The following is a 10,296-nucleotide window of genomic DNA, read 5'->3' on the forward strand; positions in this document are numbered from 1 at the left end:
GAAAGACGTGTTCTCCCAATTTTTTATTTGATCAATTGTGTCATAAAGTAACATACAATAAGTATTCGTTCTACAAAAACTCTTCCAAAAAAATTTAAGACACCACTGCATTACCCTTTGGTATATGCATAAGTATATTATTTATATAAAACAATTTTTTGAAAAATTCTGTCAGTAATTATTACTTTATTAGTGATAATATTAACCAAATGATATATACCTATTCAATTAAATTGAATGTTTAATGTTAATATCATACAATTTTCAGTGCACTATTGACTATACCAATGTTTATATTATAATATATTGTATGTTATTAAGTACTAAACAAGTAGGTAGGTTATATCTAGAGTATACACAAATTAAATAAAGGAATAGTTTAAAATAAAAATCACAAATTAGTTTTTAATTAATATGTATTTAACCATTTTATTTACGAACAAAAGTACATAAGTTATTTATTTTAATTCTGAAATAATTTGATTTATAAGTGGGCATGACTTATCAAATTTTGATTTTATATTATAGAAATAATGTTGTATGAATAGCCAAACATTTAAAGACTCTATAGGGTATTCAATGTTAAATACATGATAAATTTTGAAACATAAGTCAATGGCTTTAACAATAGAAAAAAATTTATATTTAATTTCATCAAAGTAAATAATAATTTCAGAAGGATTTGTTATTGTACCAACTAGTAGCATACAAGGTTGAATAGGAATATTTTTCTGTTTTCTAGCTTTCATGGTTTCTTCAAGTTCAACTGATGTATTTGCAACCATTACCAAACTGTTTTGTGAATCTTTGATTGAAAACTTTTGTAAACATCTTTTTCCATTAGAATCAACATAGGTCTTTTTGGTAGTAGGTACAAAAAGAGCGTGAAGAAGGTACAAAACAATAGAATTTTTGGAATCTGTAAAAATAAAGCAACTTAATTATACCAAAAGTAAAATATTTGTTTATACCTATTTCATTAATTCATAATATCACAGTGTTATTTCCAATTATTTCCCCAAATCCCAAGTCCTGCATGTCCAGTTTTCCCATAATCGTATAGATGAATAAATGTAAAAATGTATAAACAGTGTTTAAATACTCAATAGAATAGTTTAGGATCTATTATAGGTCATTTAAAAGTACACACGGTAATGATAAAAAAAATTAATTTCTCCACCCATATAACAACATTATATGGACCAGAGTATAGTGAATATAATTAAAATAAACATAACACCTACCCATTCCCTTAAGAATGAATTTGAAAGAACAAAATATTATTAATCTTATGTCAAAATAATTAAACTTACTCTCTGATATGTTCACATTTTTTTTCATCTCTTCTAACATTTTGCGACAACTAGGATCTTTAATACGGTCATCCAATATTTGCACTAATTTTATTAATGATTTTTCATATATTGTGAACATGTCAGATGCATTCATATAAAGACGTTTGAAATCAATGTCAACCTTAAAAAGAATTTTTTTTAAATAATAACTATAACAAAAAATACTAATTGAGTTTATAAACATTACACAAATAGGTATAGGTTATTTATTTATAGTCTCATGACTCATATATATCCATATTAATGAGCAATGTAATTATTATTAGGTTTAGAAAGAAATTTATCATGAGATATTTAAAATAAAAAAAGCAATTGAACAATTGAAAAAAATAAAATTGTAATGCATCATTTATTTAAATATATTTCTTTCAATTGATGAATTGTTTTTTACTTTACATAGGTACCCAATGGAGACTATAATAGTAAATTATTTACATTTTATTTAATAGGTACTAGGCTTTGTTAGTTTTAATCATGTTAAATGTCTTATTGTAGATTTAGTTTGTTATTAACAAAATAAAACATAATTCCACATAAATGTATTTTTATGGTTATTAAGTTATAATAAACTATTAGATACCCAGATATAGTTGTAAACAATCATTTTTGCTTACCAGTTTATACCCAAGTGGCTGTGTGTATTGTGGCCATGTATTATGTAGGTATTTCAACTAATGAAAAATTTGTTTTAATTTTTTTTAACCGATAACCCGTAGTTTTTTTCCATATGGTCTCAATTTCAGGCCATGATAACTCTTCATGTTTTAAACTAACCAGGAGAGTAACAGCATCATCTTCAGTAACTAAATGATAAAATAAAAATAGTTAACTAATTAATAAAAACAATAAAATATAATGTACCTAGTAGTCTAGTATTACCTATTTCAATGTCTGGTTCTTCAAAAACACGTGTTAGCATTTCTTTTTCATTATTATTTTTTACTTTCGACAATGGTGAAGATACTGCAAATCCTTGACTTTTGAGACTTCTAAGTTTATTAAAATATTTTGAATATAGTTTTCCTCTAGGGCATTTTTTTGCACCATCTTTTGTAAAGTATATTTCCTATAAAACAAATACATATAACTATAATACTTTGATACCTATACATACATAAGTTTATTTATATGGCACAGTTTTAATATTAATTACCTTTATTTCGGTGATGAAGGTTCTAACAATGGTATCAGCAATGTTGTTTGCTAATGCCACAGTCATTGGATGATTTTTTTCAAGAAGGCTGGCAATTATTAAATCTACCAAAAGATTTCTACAATTTTCATTCAAACAATTATTGCATTTATAATAGTTGGTTATCAAAGCTCCTTGTGTAGTTTTGATTAAAATTTCATCAAGAGAAAACTGTTGTCCTGATGGTACTGGTAATGAACTGGATGAATATATGTGTATGGGTGATTCACTGGAATTGTTGCAGTACTTGGATTTTTGCCATTCATTAATGTAATATGCAAACTTGATACGAATACCCATAGGATAGTGTTTTAAAAGATCAAATATTTGTTCTGTGGTTATATACTGTAATGCTTCAATGTCAATACATTCAGCTAAAAATAAATTACTATGATGAAAATTTTAAATTTTAATGTATTTAAATATACCTATAAAAATAGAAAGCTTTTTTATTTAATATCAAATAATTTTATTTGACATGTCATAATAGCTACTGATTGGTATTAAAGTATCTTTTTATGTTAAGAAAATATAAAAAAAAAACAATATTATGTATTAAATTTCCATACCATAAAAGTAAAACAATTGTTTCTATTTAATTATCCAATGGTAATCAATAAATTATTAGAATAGTAAATGTTAATTATTATTTAAGGTTAATATAAAACTTATTACTCACTAATGCAAGTTTGAAATAAATAGTTCATATTCCATCTATCAAGAAGAGATTTTATTTTATCTTTTTCTACTTCTGATAAGGCAAATTGTTCATTTGACACATTATTGTAAGCTGAAGAATTAGAAGAACCATTAACTCTTGTCATATTAGGTTGGTTATTATAAACCATCTGTGAACTACATGGTTCATAATCTACAGGAATACCTAAATTAACCTTTTGCAATTCAGTTAACTCAACATTATCAGTATCTAAATTTTCATGGCCTAAGGTTATGCCTTCATCTTCCACCTCAGCTATAAACTTGTCAATTAAATAATTTTCTTGATTCATATTTTGTATTTAATGACACAAAATATAACCTATATTATAATTAATTTCAGTATTAAATTTAATTTTTGAATGTACACTGTATATTATTTACTCACTCCTATTAACCTTAACTTATAAATAATAATAATAAGAATAAAAATAATAAAATAATAAAATAAAATAAGATAAAAAAAATAGAATAAGATTTTTTTAAAATAATCTTTTAATCTAATCATTAATTTTCCATTAGTAATTTGATTAATGTCTATTGGCGGACCACTAAACTCTTTAATACTTATTAAGGTCTTTAAAATTATATTTTGAGTTTTGCTAACTTCATACGCTCTCATATGTGAACTATAAGAATCCAATTGAATTTGGTCAACAATGAAAGATATAGCACTATTTTTTATCATAACAATTTCAAGTATTTTATATAGGCATAAATTGTGTTTAAAACAAGTAACATAACTTCCTACTTTATAAATTGTTCCTTTAAAGTCAATTTTTGAAAAACTAATAATATTTGTTGATGAAACGCTGACGTTATTAGATAAAAATTCAAGATCAGAATTAATTATATGTTTATCAAAGACAATAAACTCTTTGTTATTTTGTTTATTTAATAAAAAATGTGCAAATTTAAATGTGTATTTTTTTGCTAAAGTTAGACAAATATTTTTTCTTGAGGTTATTGCCCTAGCATACATTTTGAGTTCTTTATGTTTGGCCTCATATCGAAAACACCAAAAGTGTCTAGGAGGTCCAGACTTCAGTATTATAGATGGATAATGGGTTAAAATATGATGTTTTGGCTTTAAATTGTCTTTGAAATATAAAATATAATCAGAATTATGTTTATTTATTAAGAATTTTAAACGAGGAACAGAGCTTTGTTGTGTCAACTCATGACTTAATAAAATTTCTATGATTTCCAGAAAATTTAAAAAAAAAAGCCAAACTTCATCATCATCAGGTATTAAATCACCTATCATTAATGGGAAAAAATGAACAAAAGACATCATTTGCCTTGCTGACATTTTTAAGTGAAATTTAGATAGATGATGTTTCTCTATAGGAGGTGAAAGATTTTTTTGTTCTAATTCACCATAGTTGAAATGTTGCTTTCGAAAATTCAAAGTATCTAATGATAATATTTGTATTGTCCCTGTATAATAATTAATTATGTGACACATGTTGTAATGGCAGATTCCCTCAAATATGTCATGCATTACATCAACACAAAAGTTTGTTGTAACATGAAAATAATTTATGTTGTTCAAAATGCTATTTTGACTAACCCCTGTTTGGGAAAAATCATTGATTTCTACATCTTGTTCATAATTTTCAATGTTACGGATTAATGTGGCATCTTCTTGGCTTAATGTATGTGTTAATGTTTTATGCGCTTTGCAAAACCTACAGAAATAATTTGCAGCAAATGATTTACCAAAATCACAAACACTGTTAAGTCCTAAATTATCTCCAATAACTAAACCAAGAATAAAATGCACTTCTTTAGGACCATCAGGAGTATTAATTAAGATACCATTTTTTTCTAATGAATTAAACTCTTCAATTAATTGCTTAAAACATAAATCGTTTCCAAATGATTTTAAATCTTGCGATTTTAAAAGAGCTGCTAAAAAAATATTATTTAATTTGGAACTTTGTTCATTTAACGGGAAGCTATAATACACAGCAGAAATAGCATGTTTCATAGATTTTGATCCTAAAGGGTTATTTATTTCAAAGTCGTCAATGTACATAAAAAAAGGAACTACTATTTTATCATGATAAAGAACAGTTTTTTCTTTCCACAAGGACCCTTGAATAAAATTTGTCATATAACAATTTTCATCTGAAACTGGATAACTTATTAAATTGTTATAATGTTTTAATTGTATGTTAAGATTATTATTAAGTTCAAAATATTTTTTAAATTGATATTTAAGTGGCATTAAAACTCCTTTAGTTATGTTTTCATCATGCATTGTATGACCGTTATGGGATACTAAATTAATTTCATTATTTATTGTAAACTGATGAAGAGTATCACATAAAAGTTCATTAGTAGTTAAGCATTTTGTAAGTAAATATTCTGTTTTACATAACTTAAAATAACCTGAAATTGCAGATGTTATTTTTGAAAATTTGGATAATATTAAAGGATCAGCAATTTCACTTTTAGTTACACCTTCTAACAATGAAGTTATTGGCTTTATAATTTTATCCTCAATATCATCAATAATATTTAACACATCACTTCTACAAAAATTATTATTATTATGTAAAGAGAGTGCAAATCCGACTGCAGACATATGTAATTGCTCAATACTTTTATTAATATCAATTTCTACTTTGATGGGGGGTATTTCAGGTAAATTTTGAAAATCTTTAAATGTTTCATCATTATTAACCTCTTTACTTATCATTTGAACATCACAAAAATTAACAATATCATTATTAATTAATATTTCATTATTTGTCTCTGATTTATCTAAATGGTTTTCAATACTATGTTTTTTAATGAAATGTTTTTTAAAGCTACTCAAAGTTTGAAAAGATTGAGTACAATTATTTTCAGAACATGTATACGAGCTATGTGGTCCTAGTAAATGTATAATTTTATAATGAGAAATCAAAGAAGCAAATGTTAGTAGATGTTTTTTACATATGAAACAAATCATTTTGGATTGCTTTTATCGTTGAACGTATACACTATTACTTAAAGTACCTAAGAAAAACTACAACTAATAATTATAATAATATATTATATTATGTTAATTACCTGTATATTGTGTATATCCGTTGTACTTCACGAGCGATAAATTGCAGTATATCAGGATCGCAACGAACACGAAAGACGAAAGCAAAATGACAAATTCATAACCGTCAAAAATCAAAATACTCAAAATAAGAATTGGATATTATAATATTATAATAAATGTTTTGGTTTAATATCGATATCAACAACACATTTTTTCAAATTAAACAAATGTAACAATGATTACTGATTATTCGCTGGGAAAAATAAAAGTTTTTTCTAAAAATAGATGAAACTAAAATAAGTCGACAGTTCAACAAAATATAATCGATTTAACAAACCAAATTATATCACATTGAATAAAAGTTTTTTAAATTAAAACAATTTTTTTTAAATTAATGCATACAACTTTGTAAAAATATAATCAAATATAAATTGTCAATTTCATAAAATATTATCAATTTAACAAACCGGATTCTTTTGAATCAAATCAATTTTACTTGAATCAATACAAGTATTGTTAATTTAATTCATATAATATTATTAAAATTTAAACAAAGATATTTGTTGATTTTACTGTTATAATTTCTTTCTGTGTATATAGCCTGCTTTATTAGCAGACCAAGAATAATATAACGTTAGGGCGCTTTAATAGCGAACCAAGAAAAAATAAAGCAAACAAAAAACCTGAGCGTTGCTTTAATAGCGAGCCACACAACACCGACGCCAATAATACAGATAAAAATAATAATAATAATAATTAGGGCGTTGGCCGCATAATAAAAACAACAATAAGAAAAAATCAGTAATACGACTGATATGAAAAAATATGATAATAAACATATTATGCGGCTAAAGGCCGACTAATAATTGTTTTACAGAAAAATACATAAACAAAGAGAATAAATAACAATAATATTATAGATTAGAATAGTAATTTGATTATAAGGACGGAGTGAAGTATGGAGAGGAAAAGAAGCAATTAAGACGGTGTCATCGTCGCGCATAAGCGATAAGCAATATGTTTGGCGCGAATAAATACACTCTGTATACAATGAACCGACGAACAATTAGGAAAATCCAAGATACATGGGTAAATACAAGATTAATCTTTAAGTGTAGAAACATACAAATATATTATGTATAGAACAGTTATTAGGAAAATCCAAAATATAAATGTGTATAATACAATAAAAAAAAAATTACAATAAGTACCTACCTACCTACTCATGATTTTGATAACAAAAAACAGTTTTTTATAACATTAAATATAATATAAAATTACTTTAATACCAATACTGTATTTAAACTTAAAATTATACACAAAATAAGTTGTATTAAGATCTCTGCAGTCACTATGTTTTATACGTCAAATGAAAAATTGGACAAGTGGGTATGTTTTTTGGAAAGTGGAAAAAACAAAAGAAAAGCTGTTTTATTATACAGACAACCATATGGGCTTGAGAGACATGTTCAAAATTCAAGCATATTTTCAAGATTAGAACAAAACTTAAAATCTAATGGGAGTTTTAATAAACAAAAAAAAATTAATAAAAACTACAGAAGGATATTCAGAAATTGTTTTACAGGCATTTGAGGAAAATTCAAATATATCTTTAAGATTATTATCGATTAAGTAAATAAAATAAATACAAAAAAAAAACATAGATACATACAATTATTTTGTTTTATTATTGTTTATTTAGAACAAATAGGAATTTCTTATAGTTCAGTTCAGAGAATTGCAAAGAAAAATAAATATTATCCATATAAACGGAGTACTGTACAGCATTTGAGATTTGATGATTGTGAGCGTCGCTTGGTTTGAGTTTCCAAGGTACATATTATTTAATTTTAATTTTTAAAAATTTTCTTTTTAACCTATGTTGTATAAAACACTAGGTACTTGTTGAAATTTAAGATAATCCTCAATTCTTGGAAAGGATATGTTAGACCGATGAAGCAAAGTTTCACAATATTGGAAATGTGAATCGTCAGAATATGCGTTACTATTCAAATGGTAACCCTCACTGGCATATAGAAAAGAATTTCCAAGAACGCTATGGCATTAACGTTTGGTGTGGTATTTTTTATGACAGATTGATTGGCCCATTTTTTTTTCTGGAAATTTAAATGGTGATAAATATTTAAATTTTTTAAAAAATGATCATTCTATTCTTTTGGAGGATGTACCTTTATCACGGTGAAAAGATTTACTTTGGCAGCAGGATGGTGCTCCAGCCCATAATAAAGGCACTGTTATTCAGTATTTAAATTCAACATTTGGGTCAAAATGGATGGGAACATACAGTCCAGAAATATGTTGGCCATCTCGTAGTCCTGATTTGACTTCACCATATTATTTCCTTTGGGGATATCTTCAAAGTGTAGTTTATAAGGAAATTCCATCTAATGTAGAAGATCTGAAACAGAAAATTAAAGATGCTTGTTCAAACATCCCAAGTCATGTGTTAGTGAAAGCTACTAAAAATGAATTACTAAGAAGACTGGCAATTTGTTTAGAAGTGGATGGTCATCAGTTTGAACATTTATGAAAATAATATCATTGTAAATAAACTTAAATTAACAACTTACATGCATTATATTTTAATTTGCTTTCTTATTCTAATAGTAATTAGACAGAAAAAGTAACCAATAATTAAATAAGACCATATTTAAAAAAAATATTTTACTAATGTACCAATTGGTATCAATTCAGTATACATGTGTACACATAGGTGTTGTTGACGCCCGAGAACATTTATAATAATATATTATCAAACGCTTCGTGCTGCTCCTCCGTATCACCGGCCGACACTCACACAGTCACACATATCACCTTATTTGTATTGTTTTATTTTCGTATTAAATGTGTCTTGTGAATTATATAATATGTAGATTAAACGTTATCGCAGGTCGCCGCACCGTCTACGTGATATTGTTTGACACGGCCGCCGTAATTCTCGTCAGTCTCTATCGTATCATACTCTTTCCGGTCAACACCTCAAACACGAATCGCCTTTCTTTTTATTATATTATTGTAATGGCGCGAATCGCCAAATTTATATTATTTTGTGCTGCGCTAATCGCCACGTATTATTGTATTTATATTATAATTGTACATTCATATTGTCGTGCTCAAATCGCCGTCATATTTCTAGTACCTATTGTATAGGCCAGTGGTTCCCAAACTTTTTCCTATCGCGGCACATTATTATTAATGTTTTTAAGTCACGGCACACTTTGGATAAATATTATCTACTTATCGAATAATATCGTTATAAGGTAATAATATAAAAAAAAGTTCAAGTTGTCGCGGCACACCTTTCAAATTTCACGGCACACCCTTTGGGAAACACTGGTATAGGCGCTAATCGCCACATATTTTATTATATTTATTTTAGTGTTTTGTGAGTGTTGTGTGCAATATTATTTATAGGTAGCGGCTGGCCAGCAGTGCTTCATGAATTGTGAGTTTTTGTTATTATTTGAATTATTATTTACCGTTGAATTGTTATACAATATAGTTTATTTGTTAGCTGTATAATATTATATTTTTATTGGTTGTGCCGAACCGGCAATTTGATATCATATTTTTATACATTTTTATTTGTTGGGTCAAAAGGGCCGTAATTTATTATTAATTATTGTTTTATTATACTATACATATATTTCTACCGAATCTCCGCTTGTTACCAATTATTTATGTCTCGTTTCTACGCTCGTCGCGACACGACGTGTGTACTGTACATTACTGTCTTATCTTATTATTTACACACCGTTTTAAATTTTAATATAATAATGTCCAACTGTTCAAAGTGCAAGGACACACTAATTTCGGAAGACGAAATTGTCTGTTCGGAGTGCGATAGTAAATACCACTTCACTTGTGGGGGTCTAAATGCGCTAACTTTCCAAAAACTTTCTAAAAATACAAAAAACAGATGGGTCTGCAACGTATGCAAATACAAATGGGAAATCTCAAAGAAAAAT

At 26.5% G+C, this 10,296-nt stretch overlaps 1 pseudogene; it reads right to left on the minus strand.

Moving 5' to 3' along the window:
• Positions 1-398: 398 nt before the first annotated feature.
• LOC114119967 (uncharacterized) lies at positions 399-3,591 on the minus strand (annotated as a pseudogene).
• Positions 3,592-10,296: the final 6,705 nt, after the last annotated feature.

Source organism: Aphis gossypii, chromosome X (assembly GCF_020184175.1).
Source record: "Aphis gossypii isolate Hap1 chromosome X, ASM2018417v2, whole genome shotgun sequence".
In the NCBI taxonomy this organism is placed as follows: domain Eukaryota; kingdom Metazoa; phylum Arthropoda; class Insecta; order Hemiptera; family Aphididae; genus Aphis; species Aphis gossypii.